We start from the raw sequence: 27,691 nt of genomic DNA on the forward strand, positions 1-27,691 counted from the left end.
TGCAAAGTAGAAGTGTGCCTAAGCTTTCTATGATTAGTCATGGTAGAAAATAGAATCTCGATTTGCTATGGTTCCAGATGGTAGTTTGTGTATAATACTTTAGATTTAATCACAATCATTATAAATGAAACAAAGCTAAATTATACTATTTTGGAGAGAATTGACATGATATTTGCTGTCCTAGTCTCTCTCAAAAGTTGTGTCCTAATCCATTGTAGAGAGGGGAATTGACTATTAGCATGATCCTATTCTTTTTACCATATGAAGAGTTTTATTCTTAAGATTAGTTTGAATATTATTTATTTTTTACCCATCTTTTGAGGACATCCAGATAGAATGCTTTTTCAATGTTGAGAAGTCTGTTCTACTGTAACATGATAGATATGTTGAGATTAATACTAACATTATCAGTTTGAGAAAATATTTTAGTGTGAATTAGTATAAAATCTCCCTAGTTTTAAAAATTATTTATTGACAGATATAAATTCAGTATGCAATATTTTATGCTAGCTGTCCACACCTAGCTCGGTACTGCTTACAGAACATTTATTTTTACCACCTATGTCATAAAATTTGTTTTCCATATCTTCAGTCAAACTTAACTACTGGCAAGAAGTGGGAAAATTACCTGTCACATTATTCATAGGCCAGACCAAGATACCGTAATACCATGGCCCACTAAGCTAATTTAGAAGAAAAAATGGAAAGAGGTTTTTAAAAGATGGCATTTATATGTAATATATGTAGAAGAGTTTAGGATTTTGACAGTTTGAGATTGTATCCTCTTCAGAGAGAATGCATAATGACTTTTATTTCTTCCAAAATATGCATAACTTCTTGAAGGTAACTTTCAACTCTCATTAGCACTTTCCAAAGTGAGTCTTCTATCTCAATGAAAGCAAAGGGTACAACAGACCTGAATTTTTAATACAGTGGATGTTTACTTATCAACAATCCGTCTTCTTGTTTGGGACTTTCACTCCATTATTTGTGAAGAAAACCCCTACCATGGACATAGAAGCTGAGGTTTAATTCTCATACCGATTAGTTGTTACTGGCAAAAGCAGTGGATTCTTTTGCCCTATGTGCTCGATAATCAATTCCTAAGATACCGGGGTTTCAAAGAGAGGAAGAGTTTATTGCTAGGCACATAGTAGGAGAGCAGATGGCCTAGCTGCCCAAAATCTGTTTCCCCAGGTTTAGGGGGTTCAAGGTTTTTAAGGATTTTAGCAAGAAAGATGAGGTCATTTTGGAGAGCAAGTTCAAAGCTAAAAAGGAGGCAAGTATCATCATTATTATTTCAATAGAAGATCATGAGTTGAAAGGAGGGGAGGCTGCGCTGTCACTTCAGTACTAAAGGTGAAAGCCAAAAGGAAGGGAGACTAGTTATTTTTCAGTAGCAAGTCTAGCTGATGTGATTTACAAATGTTGGGACCAAAGCTAGTTAATGGCTGACTTCAAATTCCTTATTAGCATTAGAGCCTTCACTGTATAAGAAAATGACCAGATAAAAGGACTAACAGCTCTTACAGTCACAGAGACACAAGATAAAGCCTTTTACAATCATTTCAGATATCAGGGCAGCTGAATTATAGTTTAGGGTTTTCAGGTATCCCCCTCTGTCTACTCCAATATCCCAGAAAGCAAAAAGGAATATGATTTAGTAATCAAAATCTTCCCTTAAATCCTAATTTCTTGGTTGCAAAGTCCCATACCTTATCAATATTACAAGAATATATCTAATTCTACCAAGAGCTTGGAGGAGTATAGCTTCTGGAGTCAGACTCTGGATTTGAAATGCCCCCCGCCCTTTTTTTTCTTTCTGGCTTATAATCTTTTGTAAGTTATTTAACCATACTCTCATCTTTAAACTGAGAGTTATAATGATATCTGCCTCCCAATTGTATTGATTATTGTATCAAGTTTTCTCAACCTTGACATTTTGGGCCAGATAGTTCTTTGTTATAGGGGGCTGTCCTGAGCATTGTAAGATATTTAGTAACAACCTGGCCTCTGTCCAGTAGATGCCATGGACAACACTCTCCCCTACCCGCATCCCAACACTTGTAACAACCCCAAATTTCTCCAGATATTTCTAAATGACCCCTGAGGAAAGAATTGACCCCCATTTGAAAATTACTAGATTACATGAATATCTATATATTTATATATAGAAAGTTTTGCACAGTTCTTAGCACATAATAATTGCTCAAAAACTTTTGGCTATTATTATCTTATAGAAAAAATAGGCATTTGTGGTACTTTCTCTGAGATGCTATGCTTTGAAGAAGGTAAACACTAGCCCTGTTCTCTCTCTCTTTGTGTGTATATGTCTATACATATATATGGATGCATGCATGTTCTTTCTCTTCCAACTATTATTAAGGTAGTGAGAGGCACAGCAAGACAACTAAATTCTGTTGATAATCATCAGATCTCATTTGTTTCATGTTCTTTGCAACTTTCTACTTTATGAATTAGCAAAACTCGACAAAACAGACAAGCTTGAATTTATCTCAGCCATGTGACCCTATAAATAAAATACAAAGAAGATAGGAAGTGGCATGTAATAGACCGAATAAATTATTATTGATTTTTTTATACAATGTCCTTGTGACAAGGAAGGATTTTTCTTCTAACATCATAAATGGGTCCAAAAAGTATTTTTGAGTTTTTTTTTTTTTTTTAATGGTCTGATTCTTGAAAGCTAAAATGGAAATTAAGCAGCGTGTGAAAATGTAAAACCTGGTTCAGGTGTTCTATTTCACTAATGCTGATGAGAGCAATACCTTGATTTGTTTAGTTTTCAGTATATCACAAGGCTTTTTTAATAACATAATCCTGTTGGATATAATTACCTTAGCAGTTGTATTTAAGTCAGGATTATTTTCACCATTTTATACATGAGGAGACTGACACTCAGAAAAGTCATATTCCTGTTAAGTGACAGATCTGAAATAAATATTTCAGCTCAAAGTATGAAAGTGTCCCTATCACCCCACAGGTCTTCAAATGTTTAATTACAACTTCAACTACAATCGCTAGGTGCAATTCTGAGAACAATATTCCTTTCTCATTCTCTGGGTCTTTTCCATACTCTACCTTTCTTTCTCTATGTTTCAAGTTACTTAATCCTTCATAGTGCACTCAAGGGTTATTCCCTCTAACAGACTTTGATGATGCTTTTAGCACGTTACTCTGCATGAATTGTGCCCTTTGGTATTCCCCTGGACACTCATTTAGTTGAGTTTTGTAGTAAGAGCACACTGACATTGTTAAGGTAAAAATGACTCAATGTTTTACAAGTTGAAACACATTTGAGGTTAAATTGATTGTTTGGATCGTTTTATTTAACACCGCAAAGGCCTTGAGTGTGGGTGTTTCTTCCTGCCTTGGAGGAATATCTTTGTTAAACCCTTAATGGTGTGGTATTGATAGTGATAACCAGCAAACTTAGTGCTACTCCCAACAGTATTTCTGAGACATGAACTTTGGAAATAACCTTCAGTGACTTTACATTGGCATATAGGAACTATATGACTACATTTGTACAGAATTTTATCTGTTATGTGGTGTGTTCATTTGAAATCCTGTCTCAGAAATCTTTATTAATTCCAGAGTCCCAATGATAGCACTGATGATCAGACATGATGGGTCTGTACATTTGATATTTGACCATAATAAAAATAATAAGTGTAATAATGATATAATGGTTAACTATCTTTGGGGAATTATGTTGAGTGGTTTATTACATATAAATCCATTTATTTCCTAGAAAGTTTAAGTTGCATTTTATGACCATGTAACTATGAAGAATGAATCTGAAATCAGGCAGAATGATTCAGAGTACATTCTTTGAACTGCCACTCTACACTCCCTGCCGATATGCATTCACAGAGCTGGACCGTAAATTCAGCCCTTCAAGTTCTCTTCCTCCTGCTTCAAGTTGTATTCCATTTTTGTTAACCTTAAATCTTCTCTAACTTCATTACAATTTCAGTGCCACTTTTCCCTTGTTCAATTATCCCTTCTCCTGGAGGCCTTCTGTTCATTAACTGTTGTTTCCTATTTTCTCAGAGCCTTGATGGCTAATAAGAAAATTCAGTTAAATATTCTAAGTTATGTCCCATTAACTGTGATTTTTTTAAGTAAGTTATATGTGCTGGTTTGAGGCTTCTGTGTACCCCAGAAAAGCCATGTTCTTTTACCTAGTCCAATCTTATGGGGATGGACTTATTGTTTGGGTGGGATTTTTTTTTATTAAGTTGTTTCCATGGAGACATGATCCACCCAATTGTGGGTGGGACCTTTTGATTAGGTAGTTTCCATGGAGATGTGTCTCTGCCTATTCAAGGTAGGTCTTAATCTGTTTACTATAGTTCTTTAAGAGGGAACCATTTTGAAAAAAGCTTCAGAGCCTACCAGACAGAAATATTTGGAGGTGCAGAAAGAAAATGCCCCTGGGGAAGCTGTTTGAAACCAGAAGCCAAAGGACCATCAGAGCCCACCATGTACCTTCTTAGCTGACAGAGGTATTCCAGATGCCATCAGCCTTTCTTAAGTCAAGGTATCTTTCTCTTGATGCCTTAGTATTGGCATTTTTTTTTTTTAGATTGGTCTTTAAGTTTAATGTAATTCCTTTAGAAACCAGCAAGAATTTTTGTAGATATAGACAATATTTATCATCTAAATGTATCATCATGACTTCATTCATTCTTTACAAACAGGTATACTGTTGCAATTTGAACATAAAATTTTAGTCAATAAGTAAATTTTCTTTATGTTAAACCAAATAAAACCTTATTTTACTATTTAATATAGAACTTAGGCCTCCATTTTCAGTGGATTAATTTAAATCGGCCCCTTTGGGACACCAAATCAAATAATAAGGGGCACGTGTACATGTGTGTATACACAGGCACAGATATTCTCATTATCTGATTTATTTATTTTTTATTTTTTTATCTTTTTTTATTTTAATGTTTGTTCCCCCTATTATTTCTTTTTATTCCATATGTTCTACTCATCTTTTGACAAGGTAGATAAAAGGAGCATTAGACACAAGGTTTTCACAATCACACAGTCACACTGTGAAAGCTGTATCATTATACAATCATCATCAAGAAGCATGGCTACTGGGATACAGCTCTACATTTTCAGGCAGTTCCCTCCAGTTTCGACATTTTTATGGCCTTAAAACTGTAGTCTTATAACTTAATAAACCCCCTTTATAAAGACCAGCCCATCTGTGGTATATTGCATTCTGGCAGCATTAGCAAATTAAAATGGTTTATATCACCAGTACTTAATACACTGGTTTAGACACTCAAGAAATGCTAATAAATTAACTTTTAAGGTGAAACTCAGCAAAATGAGAGGGAAAATAAGAAAAAGCATTTGTGGAAACCAGGAAATAATGGCTCTGATTCAAAAGAGTGTTGAATGGAGGAAATAGGAGTGAAGCTGGGCTACCATCCAAGAAGACAATGGTTGGGTTAGAAGGAAGACAGAAGGATCTGGGGCACATGGAAAAACAAAAGCAGCCAGAAGTGCTAAGAAAACCCAAAAGTTCATAAGAAATTTACAGTCTAAATATGAAGCCTCTGACTTAAATTAGAGGTATGAAGTCTGTGTACTTTATGAAGAATAGAATGGATTTCAAACAATGGAAAGAAGACCTAATAACCTGGCAGATGTTTGCAATATCATGAAGACAAAAAATGTTCCTTCGTCCAATAAGGAAGGAACAGAAACAGCAACAACAAAAATAAAGAAAAGCAGCAACCAGAAATTCCAGAGGATGAAGGCCAAAAAGATTTTTAAAAAACTGAGCATTTTCAAAAACAGAAGCTAACTAAAATGTATCCTGATTTTGATCAATAAGAATAGCGTCTTTGAGTAGAAGAAGGTTATATATTTTATGGGACAGAAGCATATGCAATCCAGATAGCCTATTTGCCTCTGCAGTGAGCGTAGTTACATAGTGAAAATGCTATAAATATTGTTCATGGGTTTTCAAATTTTAGAATAAACCTATATTTGAATTAATTAATTACAGTTATAAAACAATGTAAATAGAGGTTTAAATATATCACTTAAATTTATAAAGATATGCAGGAACTGAGAATAATACTTTTAACTATGTTTGGGATAAGGGAATAGGAAATTTCATGAGATATTTTGTAACTAAATCCTACTTTGGAGCAGGAGGTTAATAAATAATTTTTAAATTGATAAATTAATAAAGAGTAGAAAAAGCAAGGAGATGGATAAAATAATCAGAATAAGTAAAAGAAAAAGTTCATGTGGGCCGTAAGTAAAACCAATTTACTACTATTTTGATGCTATAAATAATGTATGAAGACCAGAAGGTAGGGAGAAAAGGAAGGAAGAAGGGAGGGATGGAGAAAGGAAGTAAATGAGTTAATTCAGGGAGGAGAAATGTTTCAGTTAAGGCACAAAGCAGGAATCAGAAATCAAAATAATTAACCTGAGGACTCACTCTAAGCAAAGCTAGTGTTCTGGATGTATCTGATTCTTAGATGCTCTATCTTGTCACTGGCTGAGCAAAATTAGGAATTCAGAAGCTCTATGTTAATATAATCATTGCAGGCAGAAAATCTAGAAACTTAATCCTGGAATAACTCTGTTTTTAATTAAAAGAAGGAAGAACATATATAACTTTACCTAGTAACAAGGTATTCTAGTTTACTAGCTGCTGTAATGCAATATACCAGAAATGGAATGGCTTTTAAAAAGGGGAATTTAATGAGTTGCTAGTCTACAGTTCTAAGGTCAAGAAAATGTCCCAATCGAAACAAGTCTATAGAAATGTCCAATCAAAGGCATCCAAGGAGAGATAATTTGGTTCAAGAAGGCTGATGAAGTTCAGGGTTTCTCTCTTGGCTGGAAGGGCACATGGCAAGCAATGCATCATCTGCTAGCTTTCTTTCATGGCTTCCTGTTTCATGAAGCTCCCCGGGAGGCATTTTCCCTCTTTATCTCCAAAGGTCTCTGGCTCCTGGGCTCTTTGGTTCTCGTTGCTATGTCATTCTTCTCTGTTCTCTCTGAATCACCTATTCTCCAAAATGTTTCCTCTTTTATAGGACTTCAGAAACTAATCAAGACCCACCTGAATGTGTGGAGACATGTCATCACCTAATCCAGTTTAACAACCACTCTTGATTACATCACATCTCCAGGGAGATGATCTGATTGCAGTTTCAAACATACAATGCTGAATAAGGATTAGAAGAAATGGCTGGCTTTACAAAATGGCATTAGGATTTAAACATGGCTTTTCTAGGGGACATATATCCTTTCAAACCAGCACACAAGGTTTCTATTGTAATTTTAGGTTTTATCTTGCTAATGAAACTGGCATTTTAACTATGATAGTACAGTTTGTCACTATATGTACAAGTCAGCATTAATATAGAAACATTTAAGATAATTGCTTTCATTTAATTTTACACAAATACTCTAATATTTCTATTAAACACTGTTATCTACTTGTTTTGTGCATGCATATCGGAGGCTCCTATCAGCTGTGTGAAAGCAGGACAATGCCATGTCTCATAATTCCTAATATTTACCTTAGAAAAAATAAATTCCATACATATAATATAGGATTTTAAATTTGGAAACTTAAATTAAATCATACATAATTTTAAGTATTTACATCAATATTTCTAATTTTTTTGAAGAATGCGTTATAAGATTATTATCTGTTTACACTTAATATAGAGAAATGTTAAGAGAAAGTTAAAATATGAAAAAAAATTTCCCTATGTTCCCTAAGTCTCATGACAGTCATTTAAAAATCTACATGCATATGTATAATCTTAAGTTTCCGAGAGAATCACTTCTCATGGCATAGCAGATGCTTCCTCTTTTAAGGTAAAACTATCATGGAGAAGAATTAGATGAGCTTTAGGAGAGATCTGGAAAGATTTTATATGCTTTTGGAAGCTTAAAATGAATTCATTTTTCTTAGCATTCCTTACCAGTATCTGTTCTTCATAAGCCTTTTGTCCCACAAATGAATTTTAGACTTAGCCAGACTTAAGCCAACTAGCCAGATCACTTGCCATTAAATTATATTCTGTGACAAATGGACCTTGTTTCATTTCAAAGGATTTGAACTTGAAATCACTCCCAGAATGTTTAAAGCAAATGTCTTTCCTCCTGTCAACCACTGCCTAATTTAAACTTCCCATCTGCATTTCTAATTATGATACAGAAAAATTAGCGATGAACAAAGAGTGTTTTTATTTCAAGAAGGACAAATTTAGGCATATGGGGCTAAACAAAGGACACCATTTTCTTTTTACCTTAAAACTCCCATCTAGTGACCTTTGATTGATTTTTGAGGGGTACCTGAAATTTACTTTAAAACACATTATAATATTCTTATATAGATTTACATGATCATTTATCTATAACATCTTAAAATAGTGAAAATAGAAATTATTAGCAGCATGATATTATTTAATATCAAAATGGTAAATATTTATATATACAAATGCTGCTTAAAATTGTATTTATATATTTAGTAAAGTGGATGCATTTTTCCAACACTTCTTTATACCATACAGTAAAGTGTTTCTTATTGAAATTATTTTTAGTTCTTAGTGTTGGAACGAATATGAAAAGTCTTCCTTTATTTTGATAAAATGACTGAAAACAATGCATGTGTCAGGAGCACAAAATATCTGATAATTTGAGGCAAGTTATACATTCACGTCAGTCAACTGACATTAAGAGCGTCAGAATCTGGCATTTTAGACTTTTTTACTCTTAAAATACTTTAAATAGATAGAGCACAGTGAACAAATCATACTATCACCCATAGAGATATTTGTTGTTCCAAGTAAAAATTGAATGAATTGATAATATGGCTAGGCATATACCCACACCATTAGCTGGCCCTTGGATAAACAGAGGTTTCCATTCCTTGACACATAAATTCAATATCTTACAGAATCTCTAAGCATAAAAACTAAAAATCCTATTGTTGAATCTGTGGTTTTATAATATCTTTGTAAATATCTTTCAATAAGGTATATGGTCATAGCTCTGTTGTGAAAGTATTTACCAGAAATAATTACCGAAATAGAATTTTTGCTTTAATAAAATTAAGCTCTGTGCTCCTGGGAATGTGTGATCATTTATTTGAATTTCCATCAATTGTAAAAATATAATTAATAGGTTAAGTTGTTTTTAAAAATCAGGCTTCAAATAGGTATATATATATATATATTTTGTGAAAGTATATCCATGTAGACCTGAACTTTTCCACTATGTAGGTAGGAACTTCTGTCCATAAATTTGATTTTTATAACCTATAAAACTTCTTTTCAGACAATATGGATTGAAAGTGCTCTTATCTATACCAAATAACTTTTGAAAGGAAAAAAGTAGACTGGAAAGTAAAAGACAAGCAGAGAAATATGACCTGGTTTATTATACATGTGTATGTACTTGCGCTTATTTTTGTATGAATTTTTTTATGGAGTAATAGTCACTTAGCATTCATTCATACATTCCAGATTCCTATTGAGCATGTAAGATAGGCAGTGTACTTACTATACCCTGAACTTTAAAAAACAGTGGTAAGTGATATAACACACACGCCATATACATGAACATTTAATTCTGACTGGGTGGCCTGGAAATGATGATTAAACTGGGCTTTATGGTATCAGTAGTTATTTATTAATCAGAGGAGACAGTAAAGCTACAGAGACTTGCAAAAAAATCTATGCTATGATTTAGAAAATATCAGTTTCAGTGTAGTATTGTAAGAACTGGAAAAAAAACTAAGGCTTGAGAAATATAATCAGGCCAAATTGCTTTATAGTCCATATGTAGCATTTGGGACTTGATTCTGTTTTGTTTTGTTTTTCTAAAACTTTATTTGGAAATAATTTAAAATGTCCAGGGAAATTGCAAGTTTAGAAATACTGCAAAGATCTATATATCCTTTGCTCTGATTCAACTATTAACACCTTTCCCCATTTATAGTTTTTTTCTTTCTCATATGTGTGTGTATATATATATATATATATATATATATATATATATATATATATATGACATTTTTCTGGAATATTTGAGAGTTAAAGATGTGCTTTATATCCTTGTAGTCCTAAATACATCCTTGTACATGTACCAAGGGTAGGGATATTCTCTTATATATTCACAATACTAGAATATACTATTAACTTTGACATATTTACATTAATTCCTTTTATCGAACCCACTGTTTTTATTCTAGTTTTGTCAATTGGCCCAGTAAAAGCCATAGTCTGTATTTTTCTCTGGTAAACATTCGTCTAAGGTCAGGCATTGCAGTTCGTTATCATGCTTGTTAGTCTCGTTAATCTGGAACACTTTCACAGCCCTTCTTCCTCTTTTATGACTTTGAAATGTTTGAAGCATGCAGTGTACCTTTCCACCCACCCCACTTTTTAAGGTACAATGTGGTTTATTTCGGATGTGTTTCTTTCCTCATGATTAGGTTTAAGCTCCGTATTCCTGGATGAAACACTACATACAGGATGCTTGGGAGTTGGTTTTTTGCATGATGAGTGAAAAATTTAAAGATTTTAAGCATGGGAACATCCTCGCCATGTCAGTATTTAGAGAATTGACTGCAGTGGTGAAGTAGAGTATAGATCAGAATCATGGAGAGCAGTTAGGGGAGTGAAGCCATGGTCAGGTTAAGGGATGAGGTACAGCTGGACCTGGCCAGAGGGAATATGGTGCTGGAGTCTCACAGCTCTTTGGAAAATTCATGGTTTGGCAGGTTCAAAGGTCCCATTTATCCATACATAGTGCAACTAAGGAAAGGACCCCAAATCATAAAATTGGCCTGCTCTCTATTGCTCCTTCTCCCATCTACTGCCTAGGGAGAAACCCCTTCCCTTTCATGTTTGCTGTCCTCACACCATTATCAGAATCCTCAGGGACTGACATCAGTTACCTACTCGTGGTATCAAGGCCATCAGCCCCTTTGCTCTTTACTTCTCTCTCTCTTTTTTTCCCATTTTTTTTTTAACCCCTTGAAGTTCTTTAGTGTCTTGCCTTCTGAGTTCTGTACAGGATCTGACATGAGTCATTTGTGCTACCTGGCAGAAAGACTGTGAAAATTATTTTTCTATGAATCTGTTTGCTGAAATCTGTATTTGCCTTCTAAACCTTTATTGTGGATGGGGAAGATTTTATTCCCATTTAAAGTACTTAAAGGTGTCAATAGAAGTAGGAAAAAATTTCCATAATGCTGGATGAAGTCTTTGTTAGGGTAGCTTGTTTGGTCTGTAAAATGATGATTCAAGATTTGGAGAGATCAAAAGATCAATCCATTGCTTTCATTTCTAATCTGAGCACAGGCCTGATCTCTTTATCCAACAACCTTCTCCCAACCTTCATTTGCTCATCAGCCTGAAGACACTTAGATGTATATGGCTTGTTTTTTAACCAAGTGTTTTAGCCAACATTTAATTATATGTTTATCATAAAGCTTCCTATCATTGATGTTGCACAACAATAACATGCTACCTATATTATCTGTATACTTTATAATAAATTTCTAGACTGCAGAACTTGTCACTAGAATAAAAGCATTACTCTCTTCTAAGTGTTGCACTTTAGCTAAGTATCTCTTGGTTGAGAGAGAACCCAAAAGGTAATTTTTTTCTTGCAAGACTGACAAGGAGGAGAGTTTAAACCAGGATCACATTCTCCAAGCCTCCTTGGCCACCTGGACCACTCTAGAAGTTTTGCTATCATCCTAGAGGAACCATGAATAAATAGGGCAGAGGAGAAAAGGTGGGAAAAGGAAAATAAAAAATAAATAAATCTTGCAGTTCCAAAAGGTGTTGAGCTATTTTTCTTTTTTTTTAAGTGCCAAAGAGTTTAAGTCTGAAGAAGGACTCCTTGGATGACGAATGAAAATTCCATACCTGCCAGCTTAGTCAGAAGCAGGTACTGAAACTAAGTTTGGTGAAAAATGCTTGATAGGGAAGCAAAGACCCTGAAAGGAGAAATCGTAGTGTTTGGAGGACAAGGAAGTGCTGGTTTCCCCTTTCTGCTGGTGCAAGCCCTGTAACTGGAAAAAGGATTTTTCTTTACTGAAAACTTCTTTGCATCAAGGAATGTTAGGAAAACTGAGGCAGAACGGGAATAACAAAAGGAGGAAAAATTCTGTTGTAACCAAGACAAAGTTTCCTTCAGAGTAAATTTAGGTAAAATACACATAGTATTTAAGGACTAATATTGCAGAACATCAAACTACTGAAACAATAGTGTGTTCACTAAAGGTTCTTTCTAGCAGGTAAGGCACTACAACACAACAGGCCTGGCTTCCACGTTTTTGTGTCCCAGCAGATGCATGAATGGAATGCCCTGGATTTGTACTTACTCCTTTTTAAAATCTGCCTATACTTGAGACAAGTAGAAAATTGTAGGGAAAAGTAGTATACCATCATTTCTTTCTCTTGGTTTTATTTCTCTAGCTGAAGTTTCACAGAAGAGCAAAGCAATTTCAGGTGAATACTTGCTTTCTCTGGGAACAACGAATAGGTGGCAGGGATGCTTAAATTTCTGCTGCATTTGTGTATCTATGGTGATTTTGCTGGGTCAGTGCATAACAACATAAAATTTAACAAGCGATTGAGCCATTTTTCACTGTTTTGTAAAATGTCTGATATCACACTAAAGGGGGGAGAAAAGAGAAAACATCACGAAGACTGCTGAATTGCCTCTCACTCGATTATAAAAGAAAACCAAAAAATACACGGAGTAGAGGAAGCAGTTGTATTGTCAAGTTTGACATCTTTTATGAACAAGAGGAAAATTCTGGCTTTAAACCAAAGGATTTTCACATGAGAGGTCCCACTAAACTTGGACTATTTACATTTTTTTTCAATTTGTGTTTTAATTTATAAAAACAGGGCAGTGCAACGGTGGCTCAGTGGCAGAGTTCTCACCTGCCATGCTGGAGACACGGGTTCGATTCCAGGAGACTGCCCTGCCAAAATAATAATAATGATAATAACAGTAACAATAATAATAAATATCATTGTTTAAAATTTGAAAGCCAGTGAGAGTATAAAGAGAAAAAAGTCATCAATAATCCCAGACCCATTTTTAGCTTTTATTTTGTTTGATTAAGATATTTTTCTAGAGTTTTATGTGGATGATGGTAGTTATAATTAATTTATATTTATGCTTTTTCTCCCACTCTGCTAACCTAAAGCACTTTTTTGTTGTTGAAAACTTTCTTCCACGTATAATTTGAGATGGAGTCACATTTGTGTAATCCCTAATGGATTCACACATGCACAGTAAATAGAAACTAATCTCTATTTTGTTAACAAAAGCCATAGAGTCTGTAGAAATAGAGGTTGAACAGTGCATTCAGCATAATAGCTACCTGTTTTGGTCATGTTTCATTTACAAGGTAAGAAAAACAGTTTTTGAAATGTTATAAAATCAGACCTATCAGATAGGTCAAATTGCTTATAAGCTAGCATCTATTGAAAATCTGTGATTATGTCTTTTTTCTCAATTGCACCTGCAAAAGAGGGAAGACATTGACTCCCACTAAGATGGATTTTGTGGAAAACTATCTTTTAAGGTCAATCTTATGATTCTAATTTAATTGTCCTGGGCTGGGGCCCAGGAATCAGTGATTTTTAACAGATCTCCAGGTAATTCTAATGCACAAGGTTGAGAAACAAAAGATTCAAATCAGACAAACTGGTGATGTTTTAGTTTGATAAAGCTGCTCAAATACAATATACCAGAAATGGGTTGGCTTTTATAAAGGGAATTATTAAGTTACAAATTTACAGTTCTAAGGCCATAAAAATGTTCAGATTAAGTCATCCAGAGAAAGACACCTTGATTTAAGAAAGGCCAGTGGCATCTGGAACGCCTCAGTCAGTTGGGAAGTCACATGGCTGGCATTCGCTGGTCCTTTGGGTTCCGTTTTTAAACAGCTTCCCAAGGGCATTTTCTTTCTGCCTCTCCAAATGTCTGTCTGTGTTATCTCTGAGCTTTTCCCAAAATGGTTCCCTCTTAAAGGACTCCAGTAAGCAGACTAAGACCCACCTCAAATGGGTGGAGACAAATCTCCATGGAAGCCACCTAATCAAAAGGCCCCACCCACAACTGGATGAGTCACATCTCCATGGAAACAACTCAATCAAAAAGATATCACCTAAACAATAGGTCTGCCCCAACAAGTGTGGATTAAGATAGAAGGAACATGGCTTTTCTGGAGCACACAGCGGTCTTGAACCAGCACAGGTGACAAACTGAGAAAAGTAAAACAAAACGAATTCCACTCTTGAAATTTAGAACTTAAAAGAAACTAAATACATGCCATTAATTGAAAACTGAGGTTCATCAATATTAAGGATTTTGTTTAGGGTCATTATGTTAGTGGGAAATCCTTGATTAGAATCCTATCTTTTGATTCCCATTACCACAATATTGAGCAGCCTGTTAAGTATCCTGTCCTGCAAGTATTATTTATGTAAATATGTTTTTCAATTAATGGAAGGTAATACCTTTCAACTGCAAATTGTAGTCTATGGGTTAATTTTTCAAAACTGTCCTTTCTATTTAGAACTCTTTTAACCTTTATCTCTCTTGAATAAACTATATCAATTCCATTTTTTTCTAAATTGACATTTCTTATTATTTTTATACTAGAATATATAATTCATTACAAACAGTTTCCCTGCAAAATAAGTCCATGCCTGATGCTTTATTTATTGAAAGGGAAATCCATTCTAGAAAGAGACAGAGAGCCCACAGTGCAGACACAAGAAGTATTTTTGTTCTGCTTTTCCTTTTATCTTCTCTCCCAGCGTTTCTTTCTCCTTCATGCTTTCATGGATTTTGGCATACCCTTTGAATGCAAAATGAGACAATTCTTTAAGAATTTTTATATCAGCTGTATGGGGGTATGAAATTTGGGACACATGAAGTACTTTAAATATTGGTTGAATATACTTTAGGTTTTATAAAAGATTAAATTTATGGAAACTATAAAGGTCTTTTATTTTTCCATCACAGGTTTACAAAAGGTCTGTTCTATGCAAAGCATAAATTGCTTCCAGGGACAAGCATTACATTAAAAATAGCAAAAACTATCATTTTGTGACTAATCCCGAACTCAGATTTTGTTTATATCATTGGCTTTTATTATTTCTAAAATATTTAAGAAATAATATAAAAGCAAATGTGTGCCACCCTTCCCGACCATCACCATAATGCATACACAGAAAATGTTAACTCCTATATATTCAAGGCCCCATGCATTCTTTTAATAGTCATGGTTGTTTATACTAAGCTAAGCCATTTTTCTGTGTTGAGCCAGTTTCCCTTAAGAACAGCAGAGCATATTTTTAAGAAAACTAACTAAGATGAAAGTGGAGACCCAGAAAGGAAATATTTTCAATGACAACCCTGTTAGCCCACATGAACCCTGACTTTGGCCTTATTGTCAAACTTTAACAGAGGTAGCCAGTAGGAGGAAAAATACGTATGTGCTTTGTAATACTGGGAGCATAGAAAACTGAAAGAACTGAATTTTTATGGAAATTCATCTAAGGACCTTTATTTTAAAATTAGAATTATTCTAGCTATTTTTGTCTTGTGGATGACTCGCAGTTTTGATGGGCAGCTTAGGAAAGTTACCTGGAAATAGGAAGTGAGATTATGGCAAGTAGAACAGTCGTTGCTGTTTTAAGAGATAGAACCTCAGATTCTATCTTCAGCTGTACCAAAACTAGCTCCTTCTATACTGGTTAAAAAAGTAACCTTCTTTATAGCTAGTTTCTTCATCTGACCAATTCCCAATATCTTTTTCTGCTTTGAAATATCTATTCTACGTTTAAGACAGGGAGCTGAAAAATAATTTCTAAAAGTTACTAATGTAATAAGCTTATATATATTGAAATTTTACTATCATCCGTTTACCATGATGGCGACGTAAGCACACGTGCTCTAATTTAATTAAAAAATAGGTAGCTCAAGATGGCGACCTCTCTGGGACCCAATACCTATAACAGGCAGAACTGGGAGGATGCGGACTTCCCCATACTGTGCCAGACGTGTCTTGGAGAAAACCCGTATATCCGAATGACCAAAGAAAAGTATGGGAAGGAATGCAAAATCTGTGCCAGGCCATTCACAGTGTTTCATTGGTGCCCTGGGGTGCGCATGCGTTTCAAGAAGACTGAAGTCTGCCAAACCTGCAGCAAATTGAAGAATGTTTGCCAGACCTGCCTCTTGGACCTAGAATATGGCCTGCCCATCCAGGTTCATGATGCGGGATTGTCTTTTAAGGATGATATGCCAAAGTCAGATGTCAACAAAGAATACTACACGCAGAATATGGAGAGAGAGATTTCTAACTCTGATGGAACACGGCCAGTTGGTATGCTGGGGAAAGCCACATCCACCAGTGGCATGCTACTCAAACTGGCCCGGACTACACCCTACTATAAACAAAATCGACCTCACATTTGCTCCTTCTGGGTGAAAGGAGAATGTAAGAGAGGAGAAGAGTGTCCATACAGACACGAGAAGCCTACAGATCCAGATGACCCCCTTGCTGATCAGAATATCAAAGACCGATACTATGGAATCAATGATCCTGTGGCAGGTAAGCTTCTAAAGCGGGCTTCAACAATGCCTCGTCTGGACCCACCAGAGGACAAGACCATTACCATACTCTATGTTGGTGGTCTGGGAGATACCATTACTGAGACAGATCTAAGAAATCATTTCTACCAGTTTGGAGAGATTCGGACAGTAACTGTTGTGCAGAGACAGCAGTGTGCTTTCATCCAGTTTGCCACAAGACAAGCTGCAGAAGTAGCTGCTGAAAAATCTTTTAATAAGTTGATTGTCAATGGCCGCAGGCTCAACGTGAAATGGGGAAGATCTCAAGCAGCCAGAGGAAAAGAAAAAGAGAAGGATGGAACCACAGGCTCTGGAATCAAGCTCGAGCCTGTTCCAGGGCCGCCAGGAGCTCTTCCTCCTCCTCCTGCAGCAGCAGAAGAAGCCTCTGCCAACTACTTCAACCTACCCCCAAGTGGCCCTCCAGCAGTGGTGAACATTGCCCTGCCGCCGCCCCCTGGCATAGCTCCGCCCCCACCCCCAGGTTTTGGGCCACACATGTTCCACCCAATGGGACCACCCCCTCCTTTCATGAGGGCTCCAGGACCCATCCACTATCCTTCTCAGGACCTCAGCGGATGGGAGCTCATGCTGGGAAACACAGCAGCCCCTAGCACATTATCATCACACTTGGGCTCTACAGAAGAAAAGGCGCTCTCATTTCCCAGTGAATGAATCTTGGAATAAATATATTTTTCTTTTTAGTTTCCATGGTAGCTGATGTGTTCTGATATGGGCAGTCAGAGAACTACAGCCATGCTTTCCTACATGTGTTCAAAGGACTGTTGGACCTCAAATAAGCTGCCATTGACACATCTGGTTACTACTATAACATTACTAATAAAACCTAATGCCTACTCCCCTTTTCCATATGGGGAACAAGTGACTGAATGAATTGGAATGTCCAATAGAGTTACCATCCCAATTATATGTTCATTTTGTATTTTTATTTTGGAAAAAAAAATTGACCTACAGTTGAAAAACCTTTTGACCATTTTTATGTCCATTGAGTATTTTCCTTTTTATCATCTTAAAAAAAAAATTACTAATCCTGATCATTGTAGTGGCATGAGTGTGATTGAACTCTTCTGAAGTCACACCCTCAGAAGGACAAATAGAAACCACCTCCTAATACAACCCAGATCTTTTTTTTTCCTTTCTTTTCCTGATTTCTTGCTAAAAGAATTTGGCTGATAGCTTTGGTGATTCTCTATGCCAATAAAAAGACAAAAACTACTTTTTATTCCTGTCAGTCAGATGGAAACACAAATTCCATGGAGCTGTGTATCATCGTAAAAGTTTGGTGTCTGGAATGAAATTACTTTAAAGAACTTCCTGTGAAACACTTTAACAAACTGAAACAAAAAGTGTTAGAAAGTGTTTGGATTGAAGACTTGTGACTTAACAGCCTGAACTTTGATCTCCAGCATTCACCTTCGTGTGTCTTCAGCGTCTCATTTTAATTCCTTGCTCCTGGGCAGGGAGTAAGCTGTTGGTCCTAGGATGTTTGGATGTAGCTGAATTATAGATGATAAAGGAAATGTGAGGTTGTGTTGTGTTGTGTTTTGTTTTGTTTTTAAATGATTAAAAAGGGTCAATTTTCCAAAAAAATAAAGTAAACATAGAAGATCATCCAATAAAAGCAGTTTTTTCAGCTTTCTTAGTAAATTAGGAAGTGAGAGTTCCTTGGCAAACATTATACAATCTGACGATGTATCATTAGGAAAGAGGGATAATTATATGGATAAAGACTAAAAAAAAATCATTGTTGAAGTAGATTACATGTTTTGGATATTATCAGATCTAATTGTGAAAGCAAATTTCTGTTCCTGCAATCAAGCTAACATGAGAAAATAGCTTTGTTTTGTAAAAAAGGATCTATGATAACTATTTATTTATTTAGAAGTTCTAGGTTTACAGAAAAATCATGCAAAAAATCCTGTATTCCCAAAAACCCACTGTCGTCACCCATTGCTAACAACTTGCCTTAATATGAAACATTTGCTACAATTGATGAAAGAATATTATTATAATTTACCAATAACTATAGTTCATGGTTTACAGTAGGGTTCACCATTTGTGTTGTACAGCCCTGTCTTTTGTTTTTGTTTTGTTTTTTTAAAAATTCTGCAGTAGTGATATATGTGCAATTTCCCCTTGTAAACCCATTCCAGTATGTAATTCAATGCTGTTAATTATGTTCACAAAGTTGTGTTGCTGTCACCAAAACTTTCCATCAATCCAAAAAGAAGCTCTGTATACTTTAACCATTAATCACTCTTCCTGTAGATTTTTATCTCCAGATTCTATCAGTGATAGTGTACACTATTGAGCTGTTATGATAAAAACATTTTGACAGTTTTCAAATAAAATCTAGCTGCTTTTATGGTTGTATCTACTTTGGTTTCCAATGCACATTCCTAAGAACTAAAAAATAATCCTTTTTATTTTTCATTTTATAACCGCATCAGGACCAAGACATAATTTATAAAGATGGCAAAATATATGGCAATGAATTTTTGTTATATTTTTTATTGTGAGCATATTATGCAAACTATTTTGGAAAAAATCTTTCAAATCCTATACCCATAATATCTAAGCTCATAGAAGGTAGAACTGAAATGCCATTGCAACCATCTAACCAAACATCCTCATTCTCTGTTTAAAATCTTCAAGATATCTCATGATTATTTTCAAAATAAAGGCCAAATCTCTTGGCATTTCATTAAGTTCCACAGTGACCTTCTATTACCGCATTTCCTTTCATAGCCCACTTTCAACCTTTTAGCCAATTAATACCAAACACATATAGGGTGTGGTGTTTTTTATCTCTCTGCTTTTGTTTTTGCTCTATCCTTTGCTTGAAATATGCTAACGTTTTTTCCTGGCTTCTTTTATTTGTGAAGTTTTATCCCAGAAACTATTTTTCCCAGGGAGCCTTCCCTGAACCCCATTCATCATTTGGGATTAATAGCCTGTAAATGCCTCTACCTCTATATTCTGTATAGTATATGTGTTATGATGTCATTTTAAGTACAGTTGATCTTTTCATGTATTTTAATCATATGTCTACATATTTACATACTGTGTATATAGTTTGTAAATATGTAGACACCTGTTCAGTATACATGTGTATATTTATACATCTTTCTCTTTAAATTGAATGCTTAGATAAATTTTACTTTTCCTTTCTTTGTCACCCGGAAGCACACTAATGTGATTTATACTTATTCCATGTCTTTTTTCCTTTTTTGCCTGCTTCTCAATGGCAATGACTGTATTTTATTCTTCCTTGTATGTGGTTCCCAGGCAATGACCTGTAGCTCATCAAACGTTTGTTGACCTGTTATACATGAGGAGAGAAAGCAGGAGAATATTTAAGACATTTGCTCGTGGCCACACAGGTGGCTAATGGTTTAGTCACAAGATCTCAAGCCCTTGTCCTCCAACTTACTGCTCTCATAGTTTATTGATATTATTTATTAATGTGATTTTTATCTGTAAGTGATGCTAAAGAAATAGTCAGAATATCTTGGACATTTTGGGGTAATAAAAATACCATCGTTTTCCCTTCTATGTGAAATGTTTAATCATATATTATTTGGCTAAAGACTCAAAGATGTTCTCTTCAAATAAAAACATATTTGCCAGTGTATCAGAAATCATTGTACATATTGAGAATATGGAGTTAAGAAGATGCACTAAAATGATAAGGATAATAAGTGTTATTATATTGAACCATGTCATGTGACAGCCAATACTCTAGATGACTTGCTTGCTTTATCTCATCTATTGCACACAATAATATTCTGAAAGATTTATATCAAGATTCCTATTTGCATATAAGAAACAGTGTTGGAGAGGTAACATGCATGATTAAAGTCAGTATGGTAAGTTGCAGAACCAAGATTCAAACTCAGGTCCAAATTCCTAGTTTACCCAGTGTGCCACACTGCTCATAATGAGAGGCAGTGAGAATTACTGCCCTTCGGATTTGGTTATCCCCATGAATCAATGCAGGATAACATAATATTGAATAAATACAATAATGTACTTAGAATACATCTCTTCTCTAAAGGCAAGTAATGAATAGTCAAAAACTGAAATTAAATGTGAGCACTCCACATTCCTAAAAGCCCTTTGTAAATGTGAAATTTGTCTTGTAAATGTGAAATTTGCTAAATTATAAATAAATAAATATATATGTGTGTGCATATTTATAGGTGTGTGTGTATATATATTTATATATACATATCTTGAAAGAGAATTGAGTCATCTGTAAAATAGTGGTCATAAATTAAAAAAAATAGATACAGCTTTTCTTTTTCTCCCTTTTTTCCCCAATTTGAATTCTTCTTCAATTGATTCATAAATCAATTAATTACCATCAGGCGACCTGAGGGCAACAGGAAATTGGGTCCAAATTAAAAAGAAAAAGGAGGCAATTTGTTTTAAGTCTGAAAGTTTAATGTTCAATCGAAGTTTAATCAGAAGTGACCCATTGTTTGAAAAGTAGAACATCAATGTCTTTTTAATTACACTGACATTAAATTAGAATGGGAAAACTGAGATAACTGATTATTCTCAAATAAAGATTAAGGAAAGATGCTACCAGAACTCCACTTAAAGCATATTTTCTTTTTGTGTATTTTAATTCAAAAAGAAATTGTCTGTTCTATGTGGGAGGTGGATAATTCTTTGAATTTGAGTTTAGGATTGTCTTAAGAGACATCTATCAAGGGACAAGTATGGCCATACACGTTTTATCCGCTGGGGCTAAAATAGTGGCTCTTTTCTTTTATACCTATTTATTCAAATAAATGGGATTTTTGCTTTGGTGAATTGCAGAATTAATTTACTGTCTTTATTGACTTCCAAATGAATAAATGGAAAGAATGATTAAAATGAATGCATTTAGCTCAAGGAAAATATTGTCCCAAATTAAAATATTTCAGAAATCATTCTCAGTCTTTAAAATTAAATCTACCTGTACTCCCTGAGATACATAAAGAAATAAAAATTTCCATTTAATCTTTTGTAAGTAGTAGCAGGAATAGAAATACATCATTTGCCTAGGGATATCTGACTCCATTAATGTGAAGTCAATTGTGTGTTGTTAAATGAAATACAAATGGCGTGCACTGGGAGAGGGGAAAGGGAGAGGAAGATTGGGAGGTTTTAAAAACCACTAATTTCCAGAATTGTGCTCCTCTGATCTTTTCACAATTTTACCTATATTATGCTTGGTATTTGACAAAAAAGATTTTAAAATAATAAAAATAATACAATAAATGGTAAAATTTCAGATAGGCTGATGCTCCTGGTTTAATTTCCCTGGGTGTTTTCATCCAGATTATGAAACATGAGGTCACGGCTATAAAGGTAATCTCTTTCCATTTCTAGCCAAAGGACTTTGAAGGATTCCAATATCTCTCTCAGGATTTGAATAATATATCTGTTTCTTCTAAATCTGATGTTTAGACTCTTTTGCCCTTAACTTTAAGACCTTTAAATCCCTCATTTCTTTCACACTTGATTAAATACAGCCTTGAGAAAAGCACTAACTGACTGTTCAACAGGAAACTTTGCAGGAGGCTGACAGGCTCTGACCTCGAAGAAATTCTGTTGTTGAATTGACTTGAGACCTTACCAGGGAGACCAGGTTTTGACTAAAGACTGTATTAGAGTTTGGATTCCTCATTATTGAGAAATCCTATTTCCCCCAAGAGCTGAGAATACCAGTTTTCCCTTTACTATTTTGCAATTTACTTGCATAAATACCAAATTTTCAGTGACACATAGAATGTTTCTGTGCTACTGTGCCACTGGGAGCAGCACCCCTCATCCCACTTAGAGCTGAACTACTGCAATATATTAGTGGAGTTGGTAAATGGATGCAGGGCTATTTCCTCGAGTGCCCTTCACTCATCCATATTGGGTGCCCGTGAACCCCTCCTCCAGGGCTCAAGATGAGTGGTTGTTTGCTAGTTTTAGGATCACTGATTGGTGCATCTGATATTTAGGAGACCGTCTATCTCCAAAATAAAAGAGGGAAGTGGAGGAGAAAAGAGAAGTCAGCTAACCAACCATTCAGTAACTTGAAGTTATGGTACCACCTTCTTTTTCCTTGATAGTCATTTAAACTTCATTTGAAAATGAAGATAATAATCTCTATTGCCAACTCAGTAAGTAGTTAAGGGTCCAAAATATTTTGGGGAGTTTTAGTTTCATATTTTCTGTTTTAGAAATTGTTATATGATATGATAGTACATGAATACTGAATAAGAGCTATCTTTCCAGGCTGAAAGAAAATCAAAGATTTTAAATTACAGCATATACAAAATTATATACATCTTATCCATATATGAGATTTGTATGAAAGTGAACAGTGAAAACGGATTTCATTTTTTTCCATTTTCAAAAATGTATAAGTGAATACTATACTATGTGATAATTTATAGGCTATCTATTACAGTGCATATTATAATGGTTGAAAGCCACATTCTTCTTGAGTTCATTTCCCCACTCACTGTTTGGGCAGTACACTTAAACTCACTGTGTCTCAGTTTCTTCATCTTAAAGTAGGGACAATAGTAGTTTCCACTTTGTAAGGATGTACTGAGAATTAATTGAGTGAAATTTACAGTGTCATATATATATATAGTGTTTGAAAAGCAATTCATATTGTTATTATTTTTTATGCATCAAACATTTTTTCAATGCATATTAAGAACATAAGGTTAACATATTCTCTTGTTCTCTAGGGTATATCCATCTATAGATATTCTTTCTACTTTGGGATATATCTATAGATAAATAAATATGTGTTTTGCCACTCATAATTTTCAAGGGTATTCTTCTAATAGTTCACCACACACAAAGTAGGCATATCAGAATCTCGGAAACAGTAGAGATATTTAGTATTTATTATTAAATGGCACTTCACTTAAGAGTATTTATGAACTCTGGCTTACATGTTAAGATATCTTTCATGATCAGATTGTCTTTGGGTGTTGGGAGAATAGGACTTTCTGCTAAGTAATATTTAGCATATATACTGAAACTCTGTTAAGCCTCCTACCACTCAGAAAGTTTGTATTACCTTGGCATTTTGCTATGTAGGTCTTACTTCCATAAAAAATGTATTTGGGGTATTTTGTTTATCTTTGTAGTTTTGAGTTGTTAAAGTGCCTGCTAAACATCTAAGCCTATCTATTATTGAAGCAGTGGAGCTGTGTGGTTGGGGATAGTTTTGTAAGCGTAGCTGCATTTATACCACTCAAATGATCAAGGTGAAAATTTCAATTCTGACACAGGTAGGCAACTATGGAAAATTGGATAAATCACCGATAGTCAGCCTTTTTATCTCTAATACTAGCATGATGAAAAGTAGCCTAGCATGCTGGTACAAGAATTTAATCAGTACTTCTCATTTTGCTCAAAACTTTTTAGGAGAAATAAAATAGAAATTCTGAGACTGACAAAGAGTGCCATCTTTAAGTTTGCCAAGTAAAGACAGTAAGAAAAAAACAAAACAACAAACAAAAACTACCGTCAACTTTCAATTCCTTTCATAAAAGTAAAGATATTTTGATATCAACAGACAGTTGAAGGAATACAACTTCAGAAAAAAAGGACAGCCCTTTAATAATAAAATATTTAGTTTTATGAAAAATAAGCTGTCTACATTACTATTATTCTTCTCTCTTTGTTATGACTAGACCCAGCACTGTATGAACGGGCACTGAACAGCTGCTGGATTAAATTAAAGCGACAGTGTTCTGTGCTTGGATTAAAGTCCTGCCAGTGAGTGAAAGTGTTTCCAAATGTTTTCACTGTTCTAAACCATAGGTTTTTTTCACCTATAAACAGTACCGTTTTGAGAGAGTTGTTACATGGATGACGAGTTTTAGGCACTATTCTAACAATTTATCTGTAGTAATTCATTAAATTTTTATGACAAATTTATGAGATATAAAATTATTATATACATTTTACAGATGAGAAAACTAGTATGAAGAAGTTAGCTTGGCATTGGCATGTCTCAAGTATTCTTATATATTCAATAATATTTATTATTATGAATATAAAATGATATTTGTTTATTAGAAGTATCAGTTATTATAGATAACTATTATATATTTATTACATAAATAATGCATTTATTTCAGGTAAATATATTTTCTATATTTTATCATATGCAAATATGTATCAAAGTATATAAACATTCAATAAAATGTTTATTTTAGAAATAATATCAATTATTATATTTATATAATATTTATTATATTTACCTATCTATATATAGATAAATGTGTATTTTGCCACCTGTGATTTTCAAGGGTGTTCTTTTAATAGTACACCACACACAAAGTAGGCATATCAGAATCTCAGAAACAGTCAAGATATTTAGTATTTAATGTTAATAAGAACATTATTATAATTGTTTCTATCATTGACGTACCTGGGATTGACTTTGTAAAATATCTGTATTTGTTCATAGTATCTTGAATGTCAACATGATACTTCAGGATTATAGTATTCACAGAAATAATGGAAGTGGTTCCCTACCCCCAATTTTTCCCATCTGGGATGAGGCTATAAGAGCCAGACAGATGTTCCTGCACAAATGAGGACAGTAATCCTGAAAATATGACCCTTGTTCATTCACTGCTCCCCTCACCTCCTGAGAGAGGGCTATCTCCAGGAAAACCAGATTCTGCTTGGGAGGAGAAGGGGGAGGCCTAGGGACCCTACCCTTTAGAATATGAAGAATGCATGTTGTGCTGGTGTGAAGCTGTTACGTACCTGGGAAAGGTCATGTTTTTTATACCTGTTCCTGTGGATACACAACTGTTGTGGCTGGGGCCATTTGGTAAGGTTATTTCAATTTGAGATGTGGCCAACCCCATATAAGTTGGGTCTTAATCCTTTTACTGGAGTTCTTTATGAGAGGACAAAGGACAAAAAAAGCTAGGTCAGCTTAGAGAGAAAAGCCCAGAGAAGCTAAGGGTGGACCCACAGAAGCTCAGAGAGGAGGCCCTGGAACCAGAAGCTGAACGCAATAGAATCCAGGACTGTAGGACCAGCAGCCACTGACCATGTGCCTTCCCAGGTGACAGAGGAGCCCAGAGGCCAGCAGCCTGTCTTCAGAGAAGGTATCATCCTGCTGATGCCTTAAGTGGGACATTTTCACGGCCTTAGAACTGTAAATTTGTAAGCTAATAAATCCCCATTGTAAAAGTCAACCCATTTTCGGTGTATTGTACTTTGGCAGATTTAGAAAACTGAAACATATGTTGCATATAACTTGTTATATAATATTATAAATGTAATATATTTCCAGGGTTCTGGGTTTATCCCCTTTGAAGTATAAACACATATTTCCATGGAGGTAAATCACTCCAGGTTTTCCTTACTCTATTTAGTCATCATTTAAGTTGCAAGTCTTGTCTTTTAAATCAGATTCCAGTAAAAATTGCTAAGAAAATCTTAACCATGAAGAAATACAAAATTATTCACTTTCTGTATAAAGTATACAGTAGGCACTCAGTAAATGATAGCTAATATAAACATTATTATTTAACATACAGTTCTTGACTTAAAAATTCTCCTAATATTCCTCCTATATACCAAAGCTTTTAAAATTTCATTTTAATTTGCAGTTTTAGGAGAGTTGAAGGATGAAGATATTATACATAAATCTGTTCATTTTATAAATCCTTGACATTTTCTGATATTATTTAGCAATTGATGCTTGTTGGATTAATAAAATGTTATTCCTTGGAGCTACGCATATCTTTTATCCACTTTCTTATGTATACTAAGAAAGACATTATTGTTTTCAGTAACAAAAAGCCATTTTTATATAATATTCATTTAATTTAGTCTTAGAAAGTGTAACTAGATCAGAAAGGGAGGCCAAAGTATTTTTCTATGGCTGTGTTCACTCAACAATTACAATAAAATAGCTCAAAAAACACTTAGCAAAGTATGTGTAGAATATTATCACGGATTTTTAAACCTTAAAATTGACTTATTGTATCCAGTTTAGTTTCACAGGCTTGAACAATTCTTATTTCTGTCTTGCATTTTATATAGTGTCCTTTATTTTATCCGGTATTACCACTCTCCCTTGATCGAGGCATTTGGGATGTAGGATTATGGAGTATAATTGGCAGCAGACTGGAGATGAAGAACTGAATTTTAATGCACATTCAGACATTAAACAGCAGAACCTAGTCAGATAATGTTTCTGAATCTAATATAATTCAACCATAAAATAAAAGTAATAATAACGCCACTTTACTGATCCTAATTAGTTGTGGATATTTAAAAAAATAATGTACATAAAAGTAACAGAAAAACGTCCAAACTGAATAAACTTGTAAACTCTTTTTTGACGATATACCCTTCTGGTTAAGATGCAGAAAGTTGTAAGACATCATTACTCCACTTGTAGCAACTTGAACAAGCCAGATAAGCTACAAATTCATAGTATTATAAATTCATCACCCTGAACTTATATTAGCCTTATTGAATCAAGATATCTTTTCCTGGATGCCTTTGATTGGACATTTTTATAGACTTGTTTAATTGGGACATTTTCTCAGCCTTAGAACTGTAAACTAGCAACTTATTAAATTCCCCTTTTTAAAAGCCATTCTGTTTCAGGTATATTGCATTCCAGCAGCTAGCAAACTAGAACACCTTGGTTAGCTTACAATTATATGTAATACATAATATATAAATAATACTAATATAATATGATGTATAATATATAATGTCTTGCAAAAAAAAGCAATGAAGTGCAGTCTATGGGAGATGAAGCATGAAGAGATACCTGGTATCTCATCAGGAATCATATCCTAAGCCATGATGAAGGGAAAGTTTTGATCATAATCTCACATGTTTGAGGAGATTGATGAACTGAATCTAAAAATAGAAAGGAGACAGTAAATAGAAGTAGATCCAGAGATGGTACAGGTAT

The 27,691-nt window shown here is 34.5% G+C and overlaps 1 protein-coding gene and 1 pseudogene across 23 annotated transcripts in view; both read left to right on the top strand.

Moving 5' to 3' along the window:
• The window catches only part of NAALADL2 (N-acetylated alpha-linked acidic dipeptidase like 2), a 1,514,274-nt gene that overhangs the window by 1,288,578 nt on the left and 198,005 nt on the right, over positions 1-27,691 (top strand). The window lies entirely within an intron of this gene.
• LOC143682517 (pre-mRNA-splicing factor RBM22 pseudogene) lies at positions 16,048-17,330 on the top strand (annotated as a pseudogene).

The sequence above is a fragment of the Tamandua tetradactyla genome, chromosome 5 (assembly GCF_023851605.1).
Source record: "Tamandua tetradactyla isolate mTamTet1 chromosome 5, mTamTet1.pri, whole genome shotgun sequence".
NCBI lineage: Eukaryota > Metazoa > Chordata > Mammalia > Pilosa > Myrmecophagidae > Tamandua > Tamandua tetradactyla.